Raw genomic sequence first — 24188 nt, forward strand, 5'->3', positions numbered from 1 at the left:
AACAGAATACCAGACAATGTTTGCATTTCTTTAAATTTGGGAGTAGCCAGGAGTATCAGAGAAATCAATAAAAATGTAAGGAGAATGTGACGGAAGTCCTGATATTGTGTTATGATCATCTACTGTAGTGAGGAAGACATATTCAGGTTTATGGAATTGAATAGGAGGTGGAAAGCACAGAAGGAGTGGCAAAAATCCTTCCATCCCACTTAATACAAACACAGGGTCACGGGGGTCTGCTGGAGCCAATCCCAGCCAACAAGGCAGGAACCAATCCTGGGCAGGGTGCCAACCCACCGCAGGACACACACAAACACACCCACACACCAAGGCCAATTTAGAATCGCCAATCCACCTAACCAGCATGTCTTTGGACTGTGGGAGGAAACCCACACAGACATGAGGAGAACATGCAAACTCCACACAGGGAGGACCCGGGAAGCGAAGCCGGGTCTCCTAACTGCGAGGCAGCGGCGCTACCACTGCACCACCGTGCTGCCCATCTCAAAAATCATTGTCTTTAAATAGACAAGAGAAACTTGAAAATCGGACTTCAAAACCAGAACACTAATGCAAACATCACAGTCAAAATGTCTAAGCATGGTCCTCAAAAATAAGTTGTTTTATTTACTGCTAACGTACACTAATGGGGTGGTGGAGAAGGTGGGTGGCATGATGGTGCAGTGGCAGCACTTCTGTCTCACAACAAGTCAATTGGAGTTTGTGTCCCGAGTGCTCTCAGTATGGAGTCTGCGTGTTCTCCCAGCATTCAAGTGAGTTTCCTCCGGGCACTCCGACTTACACCCACAGTCCAAAGACATGCAGGTTAGGTGAACTAGTGATGCTGAACTGTGCATTTGAATTGAGGATAGGATTTTTGATCAATGAATGAGGGGTTTTCAATTGAAACACACATCATTATGGTAATATACAGCACCTTTCCTTTATCTTTTATATTGAATTTTCTGAAAATAAGTAATAATATTTCAGCAAAAAATGCATATATTTTGCACAGTCTGAGAAAACAAATGGATAACAGATATGTGGATTATGGGAGTTATATGAGATTTTTTTTCTTTTTTCCATAGACATTTTTCACATTGTTTGCCATTGTCAGGATTTGGTTACCATTGGGTCTTATTCAATTTTAATTTTTCTCATGTACTTTCTCCATTTAAACATGAGATTTAAAAAGTTTTCATGGGCACTGTGGTGGTGTGAAATTTTGCATACAAGTTGATAAATATTTTGTATGCCTTTATTTGTAACTTAGGCAAAGCAATGTAATATTATTGTTACATTAGTGAGAAGCATTCATGTTTACCCCCTAGCACTAAGTCAGGATAGTGAATTTTACGACAGGATCAAGGGAAGTTCCCAAAACAAGTTTGGCAAATGTTTCTCTGCAGAACTCTCTCAGTCAACTCTCACAGTAAAGCCAGACTGTCTAGCTGGTGAGTTTCACCTTAACACACGGTTTTGGGGGCAGGCGTGAAGGTATTCTGTGCCCCATATATCTGAAACATGGCTGTTTAGAATTGAATTGTATCAGAAGCCTTTAAGTACCATGATGCCCTATTGGTTGTAGGCTGTGGACAGAAAATCTATAAATTTGCTTGCTTTACCTCACTCTCTCTTACCAAATGATGAAAGACCATCTCACACACCATGAATTGAAAAAGGACATCAAATGAAGAGCACAGCTCAGCAACCATATTGAGACATTTTTAAGTAACTACAAGTCTGTGTGTCGCCTGAAACTACATATCAACATTTACAGTATCAGGTTGTATGGTTGCCAGTATTGAAATGTCCTTTGCATATTGTTATTATTAATGAATATTATCAATAATACATTGTTTAAAGTGTAACTTAACTCCTGCTTGTCTTTTACTACACCTAATTGCCTGAGGTTATAGATGTAGAAGGGAAGGTGGGGGAGACGTTATAATGGTGTAATACCTTATAAACAGCAGTAAGTCTGTGAGATTTGAGTCATTCTGACAAAGGCTACATATTAATAATACAAAAGGGGAAAGTAGAGTAATATATTACTCTATCAAGACAAAACAGGCACAGCTACAAACTACATGGAGTAAGTAACATTAAAAAATATTTTTGGGTGGAGTATTCCCAACAAAATCAAAATATGGTGAGGCAGTGCTACCCAGTAGTGTTAGGGTTAAGTTCAAGATGTCAGATCAGTGTCTAGCATTTTATTTTAATAAAAAGATAAGGTAATTTGTGATAGTAACAATTATAATTTAGCATCAGCTTAAATGGGGTCTAACATAAAAGTGACAAATACAGAATGCACTGTTAAGTTAACAACGTCGGGGATGTGAATACAAACAGTGCATGTTACATTGCAACTTAAACAATGGGTAACAAGATGAAATAAGATGGCACTGCTACACTTCGAACCCAAATAAATACACAGAGGGGTGAGCTAAGCTTAGATATACATTTGATAACATACCACAGACAATCATGATAAAAAAATATATACAAAACTGAGAATTACACATATTTGAAGCTTTGTTCCAGTAAAAATTTCAGTTAAATGATAATCCTAGAGAGATGCATTTGCAGATCTGGCAGTGCAGAGTTAAGTGAGAAATTAAGTCTGTTAATCAACTAATTTAGTCCATTATTTCAGATGGCAACTCAGTGCCGAGGATGAACAAATGTCTGTTGCACATTATTAACAGGCATAAGCAAAAATGTAACAAGAAGAACAAGTCGCCTCAGCACCTGCTTCACTACCTTCAACCTGAGAAAGTGCTCCTCTAAATTTCTAATGCCAGGTGGATAAATCTAATGGCTTTGCTCTCCAGATAGTTTTGTAAAGGATTCTGCATACATTTATCAGTGAATTAGATGTAAATGATGCAAAGCAGCTGCACAGAATCTGGGAACAATTAAAGAGTTACACAGATGGACACTGAATTAAGCATGCAGTGTACATCAGTTTTTAATTGGGAGTGTGAACGACATTTAGAGGTCTGGCAGTGGCACGTGCTTTGGTTAGCTCTGATCCCTCGCAGATCAAACACCCGGATTCTGGGGCTGCTATCTGTGTGGAAGTTGACATTCCCTGTATATCAGTGTGTGGTTTTCTTTAGATACTCTGGGCTTTCTCTTACATTCCAAACAAAATGTTGGCTAGGTTAGATAAAGCCTCTAGACTGGCACAAAGAGATGTTAACGGGTGTGCCCCTTTTCTAAGTTGGTTCTTGCCTTGTGTCCAATACTGTCAGGTTATTCTCCTTCTCCTTGACTTTGAGTTGCATCAGGCAGGTTTTAAAAAGTTATTATTATGTTATTTATACACATTCAGAGGGCAGCCTAGTAGTTTTCTCAGGTTCTTTTGCATATATTGGCTGGGCAGTGGAGCAGTGGAGAGATGCATCCACAGAAGCACTTTAATGGTGCCTCAACAACAAAAGAAAAAGAAAACTACTCATTTACTTGGCACTACAAAAGAAACCAAAGCCAGTTCATCTTCTTAGCCTCTAAGCTGTACTTACAATAAATGAATTGGATACTGCAGCCCGAGCTTTGGCTCGGCCTTGGGATTATAAGTCAAGTTGAGTTCACAAGTGCAGGTCTGGCATTTAATAACAGTCTATACAAAGTGCATTTAATTGGGAGCTAAAACCTAGCTTTTAGATTTTGTTTCAACGTGATATGTATATTTACAATTTGAGCCAATTGTACTCATTAATTCTATATTTTGTATTGTTCAAGTAATTAGGATTAACCCTAAAAGAGAGGTACATTGACCTCGCCAGCCTACACTGAAGAAGAGCCATCAGCTTTCCAAGCTGCAGACTTGTCCATTTAGCTCTGCTGGCTCAGGCCCGGGCTTTTCTCTTTCTCAGATGGGCTGACTGTTGTGAGGTCTTCAATTCAACTCCATAAAAGGAATCAGGACCATTCTGCCAAAAGTCTGCCACAAACTTCTGCACACTTCCCAAATAACTCAAATTAGTGTGTAAGAAAGGACAACATTGTCACACATCTATAACACATGATCTGATCTTGCTGTATATAAATACATACAATGCCCTATGCAAAAGTTGCTTTAGATAATTCACTAAAACATCTGTCTTATTAGTGTGTCAATTGAAAATATCAATTTCAGAGTTTCAGACATTCCCCTTGCACAAAGTGAATCAATACAATTCAATATTTGAATGTCAGTAAAGAAAGTAGCAAAGTTACTAGTAGACAACTTCCACTTAAAAGTTGTGAGATCTTTTTAGGCAACTAATGGTGCTAATGATCAATGATGAGACACAAGTTGGTCATCCTGCATCGCCAAGGTCTCTCACAGGGGGAAACTTCATGGCAGACATGTGTTTCCTGATGTGCTGTCCAAGCCCTTCTACAGGAGCACAAACAAACAGGAAAGATTTAGGACTGCAAACTCAGTGGTCTGCCATGGAGACTGAGCACAGCAAATGAAAAATACATCCCTTTAAAATAAGATGTCCAGCACCGCAGTCAGAGCAAAACTGACAGAAAACACTGAGACCCTGATACACATGTCTACAGTGAAGAGAAGTCTTATCAGGATTCATGGAAGAGATGTGACAAAAATGGCAGCACATGCTCTTGACTGATGAGTCAAAATTTGACAGTTTGGGCTCTAACAGAAGGTAATTTGTCTGCTGAAACACTAAAGAATGGTATATGGATGAATGTCTGCAGGTTACTGTGACGCACGGTGGAGGTTCCACAAACAGTGTTAGTGATATGAACAAAATGTATGACCCCCTAACTGAAGTACAGGCAGATTCTTATATATCATACAATACCATCAGGGAGGTGTCTGATCAATCCTGACTTCCCTCTGCAGCATGACGATGATCCCAAACACAAATAACCAAAACTATCTGCACCAAAATGAGGGACATGGGAATCATATAACAGATGGTATGGCCATCAGAGTCCTGATCTGAACATCACTGAGCCAGTTTGTGACTACAAGACAACCAAAGTCTGCAGTGGAGCTGGAGCAAGTACTCCAGGAGGTTATGTGAGGACCTTCAGAAACTGCATGACAGTGAGCCTGGGGAAAAGGAAGGTGGGGGAATATAATGTATATATAGTGTGACGGATGGCCAGGACATCTCTATGCTTGGAGGACTTTGGGAGCCAGCCTATTCAGAGTGTTACCTCCCCCAGAGTGCTAGATAGCAGCCCCCCTGGGTTGCAGCGGTGCCTAGGACTCCCACAGGGCTTCATGGGAATTGGAGCTGCAGTCCTGTTGGGATCCGTGGGTGCCACCAGGGGGTGTTGTAGCTGCTGTTGATCTCTACAGAGCAGCTCTTCCACCACACCCGGAAGTGCTGCTGGAAATAGGTCATGAAGCACCTGGAGCACTTCTGGGTGCGTTATATAAGGAGCCAGCAGGCACTACTCTGGGAGCCAGAGTCAAGAGGAGGGAGACAAAGCTTGCCAGGGGCAGTGGAGGAGAAAAGGAAAAGAAGGAAAGAGTATTGTGCTGTGCTTGGGATTGTGTTGTGCTTGAGGGAAGGCATTGCCCACAAGGAAAATAAAAACTCATATGTGCTTGAACTTAAATATATATTGTGACCTGCAGGGGGCATAGCAGTACCCCAAACACAACCTCACAGACCAAGTCACTATGCAAATAAATGCTTTAATTTTAATACTTTTGAAACTGGATTATTATTAAATTGCTCACATGATTACAATTCAATTTTCTTCTTCCTTCTTCCTCTCCTTCTCCCAGGTGAGGTTTGTCCTCTTCAACCCAACTCCAACTTGCCTGGGTCAGGCAGAGCAGCTTCTTTCATATCATACCTAACAGTACTTCCGGAGCAACAACAGTACACCCAGGAAACACATACGGGTCAGGTGGAACTTCTCTAAAAAATTGGTGGAATGCTCCTTAAAGCAGGTTTCCTGAGAAACCCAGCAGGTTAACCATTGGGACTACAACTCCCATGTAGCCCTACAGGTACAGTATATACATGAGTTGAACGCTGTTACCTTTATTTAAATGTTTATTTATTGTATATTGAAAAATGAGTCTGATTAATTGAATTTTATTGGATATAACTAATTTTTAAATAGCCATTTACACTGAATCAACACAAGCAGTTAAAAATACAGTAAATTCTTCATTTATTTTGGATGACTGCACACTTTGTGTAATTTTAGCATTAGTAATTCTGTCATATTAAGGGCAAAAAAAAAATGTATTTGTGATGTAAGGCAATAAATTTGCCATTGTATCAAAAAAATGTTTCATTAATCAGATTTAATGATCATACAAAAATCAGAAAAAAATCAATTTACTAAAAGTTTTTAACTTTCATTCCAACTGTGCAAAGGTGTGGAGATAACTTGGACCACAATGCCACAAAAGCAGTATATTTTTATTCAAACATATGAAAAAATACATACATAAAACTTAGATAGATAGATAGATAGATAGATAGATAGATAGATAGATAGATAGATAGATAGATAGATAGATAGATAGATAGATAGATAGATGGAGAGTGTCACACATGTGCGCTTGGGAGGCAGGCTAAATGCTTAACTGAGGGCAGAAAACGAGGGCAAGGATTAACAAAGCGCACTAACCTTTCTTCTCCCTCTTCTGCAGATCACCTGAACAGAACACATAAAGCTCCTGCAGTTCCTGCACTTCCTTGCTAGCCACGCCTCCTTCTGAGCTCACTTCCGATTTGAACCCTCACGGACCCGCCTCCTCTTCCCCTGCAACTATAAAAGACCAGCACCTTCCCTTCCTTTCCTGTTCCTGTTTGGTCGCTGACCCAGACAGTTCTCTGGAGCCAATTTTTTTTTTTGCTTTCAGTATGTACAATATGCAGGGTGGATGCCCAACTCTTTTCCTGTCTTCTCTTGTGTTTTACAATAGACAGACAGACAGACAGATAGATAGATAGATAGATAGATAGATAGATAGATAGATAGATAGATAGATAGATAGATAGATAGATAGATAGATAGATAGATAGATAGATCCTGAAGGGAAGCAACAGTGTTACATTTGTGCATGAATATTAGACGTAGTCAGACATTGAAAGTAAATAAAAGTACCATGGACCTATTTTTAAATTGTTCTTGCTGATGTCTGCTGCACTCTGCTTGCGTTCTTTTAATGTGGGGCTTCAAATGGACCATTCAACAAAGTCACCCAGCAGGCCTCTGTATTCCCCCTCCTGTCTACCACTTATATAAGGCATGACTACTAGTAGCATGTTTTAGAAAGCTGTACTGTATATGTATACTGAATAAATAACTTTTCGTTAGATTATATAGCAGCTTTCAATAGTTACACACCATCCCAAGCCATTTCATAATTAAGGATATGAAGTACAATTGTATCCATACATTTCTTAAACTGTAGTGTAAACAGGTGAAGTGACTTGGTCAGGGTGGCGCAATGAGTCAATGACATAGATTGAACCCGCATGCCTCAGACACTATACTACACTGCCTGATTAATTAAGCCCATTTTCAAATTAGATTCCATCTATTTCAGAATCATAAATGGAACAAAATAAATTGCATTTCCTTTCACGTTTCTTCAGTTTTTTTAAAGTAGGCTGATAACTGCTCCTTGCCTTATCGCTTGCAAAGCAGGGGCTACCCTGTAAAATGCGTATCTAATCAGCTCTAGTGTGAGAGAGGAGTGTGGAAAGGCGATCAATAGCTGTCCTATCATGTGACCTTCGGAGACATCGTTGAAGGGATCAGAGGATTAGTATTGATTGCCTGCATTTGTACGATTGAAAAATTAATCAACTGGACCCCCAGCCTGAGCTTCTGTCAATCCTCCCTCAGTTAACACCCTCATAAATCCAAACGATAAAGGGCACTATAAAAATAAGATAAGAGATGTGATCCACACCCCCTCACCCCACATCCCTAAATTGGTAGGCACTTATTTCAACCCATTGTCTTATCAATTTAAGAGAGAACTGCAAAGCAAACAATGTTCACTTGTACTTTGTGAGCATTCCAGAAGAAAATAGAAAAAGAACATGTATTTCCAGGGATTATACAGAAACTGGTCACTGCTTTATGAACTCCCCATACAGCGGACTTGCCTGGATGAGGTGGGAGAGAAATGACAAATGAAACCGTACAGCTCAGAGAAGCACAGTTTTACTCCCATTTAATCTAATTTTCATCCCACATTCCTAAAGATGTGCATATTAGACATGCTCCATTTTAACAGTGTGTGCCCTGGCATCATGTCCTTGTGACCACTGCTGCCAGGATAGCCTAGACTCTTCCAAAATCTTGACCTAGATAAAACAGGTTTGAATGCATGTGACTTTCATTTTGTCCAAAACTTAATTATTCCCATTTAAAACCCTAAACGGTACAGGCATCAGGACTTTGGCCGTGTGTTAGTGAGAGCATGTACAGAAGAGAGCCATGAGATGGGCTACGACCTTGTTCAGGATGTCTTTCGTTCTTCAGCTTACTGGCCCGAGGATAGATATCAGATCCCCCTTGACCCTGAGCGACATTAGATAAAAATGTTATGTATGTTGTTTTGAAGAAGTTTGACATTAATAAAAGTACAAAATGTAGACAAACAACTCTTCTGTTCATACAGCAACACACAAAACAATTGTCTAGGTTGTGTGTGTTAAGGGTAAGTGGACTAACCCTAACCTTAACACTAACCCTAATTGGAAACTCTATAGTAAATCAGCGCACTTTGGGTGCACACATGGGCTGAATCCCGACTTGTGTTTGCTACTGCCAGGACAGTGTTTGGCCTAGAATTCTTAGACTGGAACAAGCTAGTTAGAAAAATACATGGGAGTAGATGAATGAATCAATTTATTTAAACACTATGTGATTAACTCTTTAAATTCAGCCTTATTTTGTATTCTTTTTCTGCTACTTAGATTTAACTGGCTATAACATCAACATCCTTCACTCAATATTCATGTCCTACCCCTCAAAATAAAGATCAGACCTCTTTCTTTCAGAATTTTTACACCTTGAGAATATAGTTATGTTATACACATACTGTATGTTACAGCAGAATAATTTACAAAATTCATTTTACCAGAAAATGCACTTTGAAAGTGATTTGTATTTCCATACTTGTTGGAATATGTGTCCAAACATTATAAAAGTGTCAGGGAATGTGTCAGAAAAGACCTAGAAAAGAATTGTTATGAAATATCTACCAGTAATATGTCTAGTTTTATTGTTTTAAAGCAGTACTGTTTTCAAATAACATACAGCACATATTCATTATTGAAGACCAATGGCATTGTATCATTATGAAGGGCAGATGTTATTATCAAAGTATATATAGGAGGAGAGGTTGGGAGCACACCGCAAACCCACCACATGACATCCCCCAGACTGGGATCCAAGTGCAGCCATGCAATGGGTGACACCTCAGCACCACACTGAACAGTGCAAGGCTTTTCATAGTGGCTGGATTGCCAAACATGCCACCCACTCCTGAGTTGTCCATGCAAGTTGGAGGACCTTCTTGCTGGGCTCAATTTGGGTTCAACATCATACCCAAGATGGAGCAATTGCAGGTTAAGGGCTTTGCTCAAGGATTCAATAGAGTAGAATCACTTCTGGCGTTTACAGGACTTGAACCAGCAACCTTCAGATTGCCAGTGCAGATCCCTAGCCTCAGAGCTATCACTCTGCCATATATAGTTGGTAATGAAATTATATTGTGTAACCAAATCAGAACCCTAATCGTTGCAAGATTTGAAAACATGTTTACAAAAAAAAAAAAATCATAAAATGTACAAAGAGGATTGTGTGTCATTTGAAAGTTAAAACAACCCTCTCTTTCTCATGTGGTACATACTGTAATTGTCAATCAAACTGTACACAACTGAATCAGGATGTTCAAGAAAGCCATTGAGGGCAAAAGGGTCAGGTGTTGCTCTGATATAATAATTCGGCCAGATTTAAGGGAAAAAAACATTGCAATGTGGTATCTGAATATGACATTTTAACCACAGAACACTGTACTTGTATTATAGAAATGAGTAAATTAAAGATTTTATGCAGTTTTAAAAGAAAATTGCATCATTGTTCAGTTCCAATGGTGGGTCTAAAACAATGGGGCTGAGTTTAAATGGCTAAGAAAGGAAATAGTAGACATCCAAGCTACAAAAACATCTCTTTAGCTCAGCAGGCTAAGTTTCTCAGTTTTCCATTTCATTTAATTAGTTAAGAGTGTGATAGATACGGCTTTGAGAACCACAGATGCACTTGATAATGTAACACTGAATACAGATTTAAAAAAACAGCAAGCCTGAAAACACAGAGAAAACAAAATGGAATCTATACTAGATAAAATAATTTAAATTATTGTAAAGAGTACAAACAGTTATGCTGAATCATTTCCTTCAGTGACATATAACTTCCTCTTGCACAGCTGTATAAATGAACACGTTAATTCCAGATATTCCCCTCTTCTTATACATCTTAAAATATAACAGCTTATGAAAGAACACCCCCTACATCTACAATATATCTAAACTTAAGTAGGTGAGTTCAAGAAAGACTTCCACAAGTTCCAGAATGCTTCCCGACATCCGCAGCCTAACAGGTAAAGAATGACTGCCTAACTTAAGAGGTCAACACACCCAGCTTTATTCCAGAACACCTTGCTACTTCTGTATCTTAATACAAATCATTCAAGACAGCCTTTCTCCTTCTATACCTTCACATGAATGGGTTAATTCCAGAATTCGGCTCTAGTATTAGATTTCAGATTTGCCAAATTGAGTGAGCTGCATTGTCCAACTTTATCATGGTGCAAAACGTGTTCCGTCATTTTAGGTAATTTATTAGTTGGAGCTTCCATTCCATGATTTGAAAAGAATCAAGCATTGTGCATACAATTGTCACCTGTGCATCATGGCTTCCTTATAGTCATAAAGGCAAACGACTTCTTTTAAGAGAATGCAATTTGGACCTTGTAATAATCCATACAGAAGGGTGAGGTCTAGTATTAATTTCCGTGGAATCCCTGATTGTGAAAAGTCACAGATTTCAAAGTTTGATTGACATTTCTGCCAGGGGGGGCGGCAAGAGGGTGCTGAATTGGATGCAACACCTGCTGCCCACCTCTGCTGTTGGATGGTCCTAGAAGTAGTGTGGCAATTTTATTTGTGTAGTGCATCTATTGTTGAACTGTAGTGCTAGTGTTACCAGGGGTAAAGCTCCTCAACTATGTTTCATTGCTTAGTGGTGTGCCAGCACCCATTGCTTCATGGGAGTCTCCAGTCCCTCAAACTCTTTGATTGTTGATCGTGTGTTTTTTTCCTTGCAGTGCTACATGCTTCTCAGGATACCTAACAGGAAAAAAGTACCCTAGGCCAGGGGTGGGCAAAGTCAGTCCTGGAGAGCTGCAGTGGCTGTAGGTTTTTGATCCAACCCAGTTGCTTAATTAGGAAACAATCCTTGCCAAAAATTACATTTTCTGATTTGTTAGTGCTTTAACTCTGCCATGTTAGGTCTTTCTCGTTTTTCATTTCTAAGGATATCATCCAAATAATTTGAAATCTAAAACAGACGAGTTATTCTCAGTGCTTCACTTTTTGCTCTTCACTTTCCTTCCAAGTATTTAATTAAACCCAATAGTGCCTGATAAATACACACAGGTGTAAATGGAAACAACCTAAATGGAGAACTGCTGCTTTCCTTAGTCATTTGCATCTTATTGCTAATAAGGAGCAATCAAAAACCGAGAATACAGCTGTTTAAGACTAAAATAAGCAATAAGGATTCAAGTTCTTAATGAGTGAGGGAACTAAAATGAAGTAGAGGTGTTACTTGAGCAATAAGTACTTCTCATTAAGAAACTGGGTTGGAACAAAAACCTGCAGCCACCGCGGCCCTCCAGGAATGACTTTGCCTACCCCTGCCCTAGGCTAACAGAAAGATTGAATACCTCAAAAATGTTTTACTTTCTTTTCAGGATGAGACTGGTAGTCTGTAAAGGAATGTCCACCTAAGAAAATATCTGAAAGTGAAGGAACGAAATCACTCCAAGTAAGATAAGTCCAGTGACATGTCCCCTCAGACCATATAAAAGATGGGCATGGACAGGACAGTCGCTGTTCACTTTTGGGATCTGTGTATGGATGAGTTCCTCATTTCTCAGCTGGAGGTGTTACTGCTGCAGAGGGGTCCAATTCTTGTCAACTAGGGAGTATCCAACCATCTATGTTCCAGCTATTAAAGTCATCTTTTAGAAAGTACTGTTATAATTTGTGCATTTTCAAAAGAAGGGTATCCACTATGCTAAATGAGAGAGAGTTTTACATATACTATTAAACAATTACTTGACTAATTGATTGTTCTTGTGAAACAAATGTATCCTGGTCTTCTGGACTAAATTATTTTATAAAAGTATGTCTGTCTTGGCTCACATTATCTCACTCCCCTGGTCACAATATCTTAATATGAGCGGGTTCATTTCAGAATACTTGCCTCCTTCTAGATCGTAACATGTGGATATTACTTTCAGAATGCCTCTCTATTGTTAGAGTGCAACAACAGCAACATTTATTTCTATAGCACATTTTCATACAAATTATGTAGCTGAAAGTGCTTTACAAGATGAAGAAAGAAAAAAAATATTTAAAAATGAATAGCAAAGAATAAAGTAAGGTCCAATGGCCAGAAAGGCAGAAAAAAAACAAAAAACTGGCTGGGAAAAAAAAAAAAAAATCTTCAGGGGTTCCGAGGCCACGAGACCACCCAGCCCCCACTGGGCAACAAGGATGAAATCATTCCGTAATCCCTCCTTGTCTTATCACAAACAATGTTTTTTCTCAGAACGGCTCCTTATTTTAATATATTGTGTGACGAGTGGCTGGGGGTGGTACCCAGCCGGGACGCCCAGAAGGACCGGAGGAGGGATTACGCCTCCTCCAGACCACGGGGGGGCAACCACCTTGATGGCTTTGGGGATCACGGGAACAGAGCTTAGAAGCTAAACCCTATAGGGGCCTGTGGTCACTGCCAGGGGGTGCTCGGATGCCTGAGGAGCCCTGGCCATCAGCACTTCCGCCACACCTGGAGGTGCTGGGGGGAGACGACCAGGGACTTCCCACACCTGGGAGGGCTGGTGGAAGGTTATCGGGATGCACCTGAAGCTCATCTGGGTGTGTATAAAAAGGGCTGCCTGCCTCCATTCGATGGCTGGAGTCAGGAGCGTAGCTGGACAGAGCTTAGTGGAGAGGAGTGGAGGCGGTGAAGAAGGCAGTGTGAGAAAGGCCTGGACTTTAAGGGGAGTGCTGGGGTTGTGTGTGCGCTAATTGTAAATAATGCACAATAAACGTGTGTTAGGTTTTGTACCTACGGTGTCTGCCTGTCTATGTCCGGGCCAGTGTCCACAATTGATATATCACATCAATTCCTGAATGCTTCATTTCTTCCACAGCTTAATATGTCAATGTCAATTAATTTATATAGCACATTTAAAACAACACAAGAATGCTGTGGCCAAAGTGCTTTACAATCAAATAAGAAAAAAAAACATACAATTAACATAAATAACATAAATAGAAATAAAATACATGAATATAAATAATAAATAGAAGTAAGATTACATAATCACAATGAGGAAACCATCAGTATTACTTAAGGTCACGGAAAGCAAGTGAATAGAAATGAGTCTTTAATCTCATTTTGAACAGTTCAATTGTAGACGACTCCTTTATGTAATGAGGTAAAGAGTTTCACAGGCGCGGGGCAGCAGCAGCAAACGCTCTGTCCCCCTTAGTTTTACACTTGGTACGAGGGACAACAAGAGACAACTGACCAGAAGATCTAAGCACTCTATATGGCTGGTGTAAAACACACAATTCAGATAAATAGGCGGGAGCAAACCCATGTAAAGATTTAAAAACTAGCAACAGAATTTTAAAATCAATTCGAAAACTGACAGGCAGCCAGTGTAAAGAAGCTAATATTGGAGAGACAGAATCAGACCTTCTTGCCCCAACCAGGAAGCGAGCGGCAGCATTCTGGACCAACTGTAGCCTGCGTATCAAGGATTTGCTAATTCCAGAATACAGTGAGTTACAGTAATCAAGGTGAGAAATCATAAAAGCATGAGTAGCTTTCTCAAAATCCCTAGAAGATAAAAAGGCTTGATCTTACCTAAAGGACGAAGTGGAAAAAGCAACTCTTGACTACAGTATTAACTTGTTTCTCAAAAAAGAGGTTACTGTCAAAAATAACACCAAGATTACGGACTTGAGGTTTGCAAAAGACAGAGAAAGAGCTGAGAAGTTCAAGACCAATTTGGGCTTTAGCTGATGGACCCACTATAAGCATCTCAGTTGTATTTTGATTCAGATCAAGAAAATTATTAGCCATCCAGGATCTTAGTTTAAAAAGACAGTTGTGCAGTTTTGCAGACGGGAATATAAACCTGAGTATCATCAGCATAGCAGTGAAAAGAAATGTTCAATTTCCAAAAAAGAGCTTCAATAGGGTGAAGGTATATAGAGAATAAAATATGTATATGTAATTACCACAAGCAACCACCCACCCCAGCATGGATGTCAATATGTATAGGGTAATGCCAGAAGACCTCTTTATTTTTATACCTTGATATGTAGAAGCCATTTGAAGAATGCTTCCTTACTCCTGGAGCTTAGCGTGTCCAGCTCAGTTGCAGAATGTCTCCCTGTTTTTATATCTTCACATGAACCGGCTCATTCCACAGTGCCTCTCTACTTCCAGATGTTAACATGTGCAGGGACATTTCAGAAGTATCTCTGCTTCTAGATCTTAACATGAAAAGGTTGATTTCAGAATTCTCTCTTTTCTTCTACATCTTAACATGAAGAGGGTCATTTGTGAAAGATTCCCCATATGTAGAACTTACCATGTAGATGTTAGATATGAAATGCCTACCGACTTCTTTTCTCTAATTTTAACATGTAATGGCTCATTGCACAATGTATAGTTTTATCACAGAACACTTCTCTGCCTGTAGTTGTTAAAATATACCCCTTTCATTCCCAAATACCCCTTTATATGTAGCACTTTACAGGTACAGTTAGTGCCCCCAAACCTTTTCCCATTTTGCATGATGAGTGGGCTACACAATAGAAGCCTGTCATTGCATGCAGTGTGCTTTGTTGCTTTTCCAATTTGTGAACTGTGTAATCCAACATAGTGCTTGACTTGTGTAATCAGCAAATTAATGATGTGCTAAGGAACAGTCTGCATCTTTTGCATTTATTTTTTCATTTGGCAGACTATTTTCTTAATTTACAAGCATTTTATATCCCTGCGTTTCCTAATCCCTCAGTCTAAAGAGTCACAGTACCAAATTGTTAAAGTATATAGGTAATACATCGCCCTTGATCTTTATCAGTGAGCAACTATTGTTCCCTGGAGTTTTGTCAGTTGCTTTTGTCAAAAGGTATATTTCACTGTACCTTTAAAAAAAAGACATCTGGGATTTTGTTTCATCATTAAATCTTCAGCAAAACATGAGCAAAAGCAAAACAAATAAACAGAAAGCCACTTGACGTATTGGGACTTATGAAAAAAATGAAGTACTGTATCAACACTCTCTTACGTACACTTGAGCATCAATTAATTCAGAAAGAGAAATATGCTTATGCTACACTGTCGCGCAATTATTTATAATTGGCTCCAAGCTTCTTACAGCTACCATTAGATAAAATAATAGCACATGCAGTGACTCCCCGTAGAATCCAACTATAGGCTGCTTTAACCAAACAGATTTTTTGGTATGATAGTGTTATTTGATCAGGATAGTTTATTAAGCTAAATATGAGAACACACTCGATTTAGAACTTAAATTACAGATTTACTATTTGAAATCAACACTGTTCCTCAAATGGAGCCCACCAGAGCAATGTTGAGTGATAGACTGGATCCAGTACTGGACTTGGTGCTGGTCCATCATAGGGTACACTCATAATTACTCAAATATCAGGGCAATTTAGAGTTATCCATTAACCTACCCTGGAGGTATTTGGGATATGAGACAAAATGGAAGTACCTAGTGCAGGGGTTCCAAATCTAGAGTGCCTGCACCTCCAAAGGGTGTGAGATGGCATTTCAGAGGGTGTGACAGAGGAAGGCTGCATCGCGATTTGCCAAAATTGAGTGAGGTGCATTGTCCAACTTTATCATGGTGCAAAACGTGCCTTGCAGTGTTCCGTCATTTTAGGTAATTTATTAGTTGGAGCTTCCATTCCATGATTTGAAAACAATCAAGCACTGCGCATACAATTGTCACCTGTGCATGAGGTGCAGAAATGCCCGTTCTCATGGCTTCCTTGCAGTCATAAAGGCAAACAATTTCTTTTAAGAGAATGCAATTTGGACCTTGCAATAATCCATACAGAAGGCTGAGGTCTAATATTAATTTCCATGGAATCCCTGATCATGAAGAGTCACTGATTTCAAAGTTTGATTGACGTTTTTGCTGGGGGGCAGCAAGGGGGTGCTGAATTGGATGCAACACCTGCTGCTTACACTCAGCCCATCTCAGGATACCCCAACCATCGAATCGTCAATCGAGTGCCTAATCTTCATGGGGGACACATTTACAAGATTACTGAGATTTATAAAGTTAAATTGCTATACAACCCCAAATCTAAAAGAGTTGGAAAATACAAATAAAAAAATGAAGTGATTCTTAAATTTAATTTGACTTATTTCATTGCAGACAGTATGAACCCAAAATATTTCATGTTTTGTCTGGTCAACTTCATTTCATTTATTATTATAAACTCATTCCTGCATTTTGAGCTAAGTCACCGGAGCTGTGTGGCAACATCACTAGTCTCTTTGCTGCCATGGTGCTCAACAGAAGAATAATGATTTCAGTATGCTAGAGACACTATGGGAGAATGCAAAGCTAGTAAAATAGTTTAAGACTTCCAAACCATGAGTAATGCAATTAATCTAATTTGAATTTACCCCATAGGATTAATAAAGTTTATCTAATCTCTAACTCTAATCAACTCCACACTTTCTCAAAGAACAGCTCAATGTTACTCAATCTGGACCATTAGTCAACAGCAATTTCCATCTCTAACTGCATATTCTCTACCATATTAACATGACAAATTTCACTCAGTTACTCTAAAAGATGGCCAGCTTGCTTGTACCCCAGCACTTTGGTGAAGTAGTAACCGTTTCCTCTCAGGGTCCCCTTTCTTCTCTTGCTCCTCAGTGTTCCTGTCACTAGACTTTGTGCAAACCACCCTAAAAAGCCCATTGTCTGCCATTCTTTTATGGGTTGTGGACCACCCGGGTGTGTACAGTCACCTTAACACGACACAAACAGGCAGAGACACAAGTGCAGTACACAACACACTTTTATTTCCGCTTTTCCCTCTTCTCCCCACAACAGTACAATACAAATAAGCACCAAAGCACAGTGCTTTCCTTTTGTCTCTGTCTTTCTCCACCTCCATTCTCCTGGCAAGCTTCGTCCACCTCCTCCCGACTCTGGCTCCCTGAATGGCCCCTTTTATGTTGCTCCTGGGAGTGCTCCAGGTGGCTCATTAGCATTACCTGGAATCACTCCCAGATATGATAGAACTTCAAGGTAAGGCTCTACGGCTTCCCCTGACGGCCCCCATGGAACCCAACAGAGCTGCACCAAACTCCAACTTGCAGCATGCCCTGCAGTAATCCTTAGTGCCACAGCAAACCTAGGAGGGCTGCCCTCTAGCGTCCTAGGGGAGGTAGTGCCTCGCAGATGCTCCCTCCCTTGGTCTGGCCATGGTACCCCATTACAGGGTCTAACTGGACAGTTGTCAGGATCACATAAATCTAATTTGAGTGTATACAGAAGTATTCAGACCCTTTCACTTTTGTACATATTATTGTGTTGTAAATTTAATTTTAAATTGATAAATTTGTCATATTTGCTCATCAACATTCTACACAAATTATGGATTACTTTACCGTTTAAAACTCAGCTTGAGAGAGGTCACTTCAACTTGAACAATCTGTACATATTATTTTCCTCTTTTCCATGTCAGATAAGTAGCTTTTTAAATGACCACAAAGTTGCATGTGCATACAGGTGCATCTGTGTCATGATTGTCCCACTTGTCCACACAGCGGTGCGGCAGTCTGAGCAAAGCCTTATCAAACTTCATACACACCACCATGACAAAATATGTCTCTTTGGTGAAGTAAATCAAAACGTTCAGTGCTTGAACTTTACTTCAATCCATTGATTTTCTAAATCCATATATCAAGAGCAGGAATGGAGAGAGGCTGGAAGCCAAGTCAGCAAGCATCGGGCGCAACTTTTCAGTATCGTTAACGGAGTACTTTTTCATAATTTTAAATTTTAAACACGTTTTTGTAAGTATGATTTAGATTATATTGTAACTTTATATTATGAACAATTTATAAACTGTGATTTGGGATATGATGTAAATATATAGCAGAAGGGCTTGAAACTCTAAAAAAAGCAATTCTTTTTTATGGTTTGTCTAGCCCTGCGAAGCCTCACTGTCATACTTTGCCCATGCTAGACGTAATGGACTAGTCTCCACTTCCCTATATCCCTTTATTTAAGTGAATTCTTTTCACAAAATGTTTGAATGGATTCATGGATGAGTTTATAGATTTTTTTTCTCATATATACATTAGGTGAAAATGAATTCCATGATTAAAAGTAAAGAGCATTTTGGCTGAAGGCCTGTCAAGCTTTTATGTTAAAATGTTAATTGTAACCCTATTTCCTTGGGCACTACATATATTCATTATTGCTTTTCACTTTAATTAGTACGCAGCACATCTTTTTGTTGTGAGTTGTGATAAAATTAGATGGTGTTTGAGCCAATGCCATTTGATGGAGCTCATTTTTTGGTCAATAATATGCATTTAATTTAACAAAGAGGAAACTAAAACTAAAGCTACCTTTTATTAAAGAGAAATCTACCTGGCTATATGGGAAGATTCACTTGAAAACATTAAAGTATGAAATGGTATGAGAAAATAATACAGTGTCCAATCAGAGCCTTCCAGAATAACCATGGAATAAGTCATGGAGTCCAGTGAAAGACAAGCTTCAAGTAGTTAGCACACGAGTGAGAATGTTAGGAGAAGGGCTTCTCTGAGCAAGCTGGCACTCTGTGCAAAACAAAGGTCTTGGTGACAGGAGATGGTTTAAATAAATCACCTTTTATTGTTAGAACAATGTTTTCTTACATGGATCGATGGGGTCTTGTTTTAATGCGGCTCTCAGCTCATCCTCAGAGACCCCCGGTCTCCTAACAAAGCCCAGGCCCAGCGATTTGAAGTGCATTGAACTGAGTGAGAATTGATTATTTCATTAATTACGGGACAACAGATATAGATCCAGCAAAGCGAGAGTGAAGGACAACAAATATTAGGCAATATTGCAGAGGTTTCCTTGAGAAGTTTTGCTTAAAGTTACCTTAATATGAAGTTTGAAAGAAAAGAGACAAAGGAAAAAATAACAATCAATAGCAGGAATCAATATTCCTCGTAAATGAAGTTCACACAGAGAAGAAAATGCATTTACTGTTTTTAAGGCTGGTGATTTGTCATGCTGCACTGATCACAGAATGCGGCCAGCCATACATCTGCCTACGGTGAACAGATGGGCTCAATTAAAGATCTGCAGAATTGAGAAGAGATTTTTCAAGGTTGAGGGCAAATTGGCTTTATTCATGAAAATGTTTAAAATTCAAGAAATGACCTGCCACCTACATCCAACTGTGCCAAAGATTTGTGAAAGTGTTCCACCTTTCTTTAGGTGGGTAATCCATTCTGATGGATCAGTGTGTCTCATTCGGGGTTGGTTTCTACTGTGGTCCTGATGCTATCAGGATAGACTTTGAACCCCATGCTTCTGAACTGGATTAAGAAAGTTGAATGCGTAGAAGGAGGACATTTTGCTTTATGAGTCAAGAGTTAAGAAATTGCCCCAGTGCAATGTTCATTATTGATGGCAGTTGTCAATGTGAGACAATTAGTCATATGTCATAGACAATGTTCACGATTCTTGGTGTTATCAGCCAGCAAGATGTTTCTACCAGTGGCATAGCTTGACCCAATCCCCATCCTAATTGGAAACTCCATAAAAGTGACAAAAACAAAAAAAAAATCAATTAAACAACATTTAGTTACATCCTAATATAAGGCCTCACATAAATAATACATGTCACAGAATGCAAATTTGAAATTTAAAAATGGCACGCTTTGATTGCATAAACACATTGTATTAACACAAGGCTACTCCCCCACATGATATTCTGCTAGGTAAGTACACGTCCAGTGCTTTGGAGGGCACAAAACAGAGAGAACTTCAGCTTTGATCCATCTCACACACTTATTTGCTTCAAGTCAACTGACAACTACACCTCTACAAGATAAAATAGCAAACTATAAGAAGAAAATCAAAATGACTTCAGGGATAGAGACGCATCGCCCGATGAAGAAAACGTACAAATAACACAGGAAATAGTGCAATGGATGCAGATGAAAACTACAATAATAGAGAGAATGATGAAAATAAAGCAAGTGAAGAAAAGGACAGTGTCGGCAGTGCATCACAATTTACCAGTGCTGACAATACTAACTTGGCACCCTCATTCAGACATAACACTACTGCTTTGGGTAATATATTTAAAACAATGGTTTTTTTTTTAAGTAACAAGAAGCTTAACACAGTATTTATTTTCTGGAAATAAAAATACAAAATCTGATATATACGATTGTGTTACAACAGAAGATTATTTCCACTACTAATACAAAAAAATTGTCTTTTCTGTGAAGATGTCGCTTGCTGCTGTTAGGGTAACATCGTGTATGCGTTGGTGACGGTTAGTGAAGAACAGGTTAAGAATGTCCATAGCGTGTAATTGATTGATGAGAATTGAACAAATGTTATACAGTAAGTATACAGTACATTTAATCCTGCATGTGATGAGGGGGAAATTGAATTTGCCCAGTTTAGGGTCACAGGGAGACAGTGATCATTGTAGCAGCACTGGGTGTAAGTCAAGAAGACGATGGCCTATATATATTTCGGTTCTGCAAACAACTGTTGAGGGAGCTCCATTTTATAGCTGGTTTCTTCTGGTGTTCCTGCTCACTCAGACAGGTCTGGTCATCTGAAGACTGTGTCCCTCTCTGGTCATGACCCAAGACAACACAAGAAAATTGTCAAATTTGTCTGTACTTCTGGACAATTTCATGAAGGCTCATGGGTTTAGGATTTAATAACAAATACTGGCGGGTGAAATGTGCAGTATTTTTAATATCTTTTTTCATCTTTTGGCTGCTCCTGTTAGGGGTCGCCACAGCGGATCATCTTCTTCCATATCGTCCTGTCTTGTACATCTTGTTCTGTTACACCCACCACCTGCATGTCCTCCCTCACCACATCCATAAACCTTCACTTAGGCCTTCCTCTTTTCCTCTTCACTGGCAGCTCTATCCTTAGCATCTCTCCTTTGCACATATCCAAACCAACGCAATCTCGCCTCTCTGACTTTGTCTCCCAACCGTCCAACTTGAGCTGACCCTCTAATGTGCTCATTTCTAATCCTATCCAACCTCGTCACACCCAGTGCAAATCTTAGCATCTTTAACTCTGCCACCTCCTGTGTCCTGCTTTCTGGCCAGTGCCAACATCTCCATCCCATATAATATAGCTGCTCTCACTACCACTCTGTAAACCTTCCCTTTCACTCTTGCTGATACCCGTCTGTCACAAATCACTCCTGACACTCTTCTCCACTCATTCCACCCTGCCTGCACTCTCTTCCACAATCCCCATTACTCTGTACTGTTGATTCCAAGTATTTAAACTAATCCACCTTTGCCGACTCTACTCCCTGCATCTTCTCCCTTCCTCTCTGCTTACTGTCCTCTCATTCACAATATGTGGAGAATAATACAGATTGTTTTTTATATAAAAGAAGAAAAAGTAATGCAAAAATAATGTGCATTTTGTAACAGATTACACTCTTTAATAATTAGCAATGTAACATACTTCAGTTACTTTTTTTGTAAGTAATGAGTAAAGTAACTGAGTTATTTTCAAAAGTAATGTTTCCCAACAGTGCATAACACTCAAGACAGCCACTCCACTGATCCACACTGGTTCTAAAATAAGACACTCACCCCTGATATTATAACAGTACTTACTAGTTATTCATGGGATCTTTGGAATTTGTGTGCAATGTGTGGTGTTTGTGCATCGGGACAGTGACTGGGGTGTTTAAGGGGGTCCACTATCCAGTTCAAAACCCTTTCCCTGCCACTGCTTTTTTGTGTATGTTGGAAGGTACCTCAAATATCTTAATGTAATAAGACTAGATAGATAGATAGATAGATAGATAGATAGATAGATAGATAGATAGATAGATAGATAGATAGATACTTTATTAATCCCAAGGGGAAATTCACATACTCCAGCAGCAGCATACTGATAAACTACAACAATATTATATCCTTTTTGACATGATTTGTGTGTTTCAGGGCACATCCATGACTCGGGAAACAGCTCATAGGTCATCAGTCCAGCTTAACACCTCACCTCCCTTTTATGTTGTCTCTCCTTCACTGTGACTTCACAGAGACTGCACATATTGATTGAAAATTCCTCATTGTCACTGACAAATCTCCCTTGTTTTGTATACATTGTGTGGGTTTCCTCTGGGTACTCTGGCTTTCTCCCACAGTCCAAAGACATACAGGTTAGGTGCATTGGCGATCCTAAATTGTCCCTAGTGTGTGTGTGTGTGCGCCCTGCCTGGGGTTTGTTTCCTGCCTTGCGCCCTGTGTTGGCTGGGATTGGCTCCAGCAGACCCCCATGACCCTGTAGTTAGGATATAGTGGGTTGGATAATGGATAGATGGATATTAGTGCAAATGACACCAGCTGCAGACCTTCAGAGCTCCACTCCATCGAGGAGGTGGTCGCTTTATATTATAAGTCAGTGATAACACCCAGTTAAACTCTAGTTAAAATTGGGGTTGTGGGGAGTGTTAACTGACCCTAGTCAAGTAAACCATGTGACAAAAACCTGAAATCCAATTGGTTGTCCAGCAGAGCTACTGAATCTGCAGGAGGTCTGCAGCTGGCCCCATCTTGATTAGTGGACATTTATAATGTCCTTGCAAGTTACTGATAAACGGACCCTAGGAGCCAGAAGTCTGCTATTCTGGACTATGCCGGTTGAACAGAAAAAGCAGCAGATAATATGGGCCTCATATAAAATAAACATATGGGAACACATTAATTAATTAATTTACTAGATAGAAATAGAATAGTGTACTGAGTGTTAATGGAACCTGAAGAAAATGGAACTGAGGCACAACTTTATAACTCTATAAACTTTATAGACTTGGACTGCCAGCAAAGCTGTCAGTGTCAGAAAAGAATAGGGAAGGAAAAAGAACAAAGAAAGTGCATAGTCAGGAAAACAGGCGTAAATCAGTAACCAGACAGACAGATCCGAGGGAGACGTCAAGCCAAAACAAGACCCGAAGATCGTAAGTCAATGGAGCAAAGTCGTAAATACAGAAATTTAAGTATAGAAAGATCTTTGTTTTTAGAAGTTCAGACAATCTTCCAAACATACTGGGGAGGGTTTAGATATTGTTGCAGCCAGAGACATTAGAAGGGTGTAACTTTTGGTAAATGCCCTCTAGCAAACTGTGATTGATTTTACAGACAGACAATAAAATGGTGTTGCAACAGAATGGATTATAATACATTAATAATTCATATTAATTAATTACAGAGCTTTATAAAGAAATCAGAATGAAATAATAATTCCTGAGGCAAGAGACACTTTGGGAGGCTTAAAATTAACATGACAAAAACTTCTTGAGTTTTACTTATCATTAGGAAAGACATATGCTCCGTATCCCTTCAGTCATTATGGCTGATTTAAAACTGCCTATCCTAGCCAGTTGCTTGTTTCATTTGTGATCTCTTGCGGCCTTCATCCTGACCTCTGTGTACCTGTGTCTTCCAAGTTACTCTAGCAATAAAAAACAGACTCACTAGAAAACAGTTTTAAGATCAACCAGTAGACAACAATTCTCAAAAAATTCCCAGACCCCTCAATACAATCCCAAAATGGAGCCAGCAAGAGGCTTGAG

The 24188-nt window shown here is 39.5% G+C and overlaps 1 protein-coding gene across 7 annotated transcripts in view; it reads right to left on the minus strand.

The window, feature by feature from the left end:
* The window catches only part of LOC120535915 (galactosylgalactosylxylosylprotein 3-beta-glucuronosyltransferase 1), a 417892-nt gene that overhangs the window by 233337 nt on the left and 160367 nt on the right, over window positions 1-24188 (minus strand). The window lies entirely within an intron of this gene.

This window comes from Polypterus senegalus, chromosome 9, assembly GCF_016835505.1.
Source record: "Polypterus senegalus isolate Bchr_013 chromosome 9, ASM1683550v1, whole genome shotgun sequence".
In the NCBI taxonomy this organism is placed as follows: Eukaryota; Metazoa; Chordata; class Cladistia; order Polypteriformes; family Polypteridae; genus Polypterus; species Polypterus senegalus.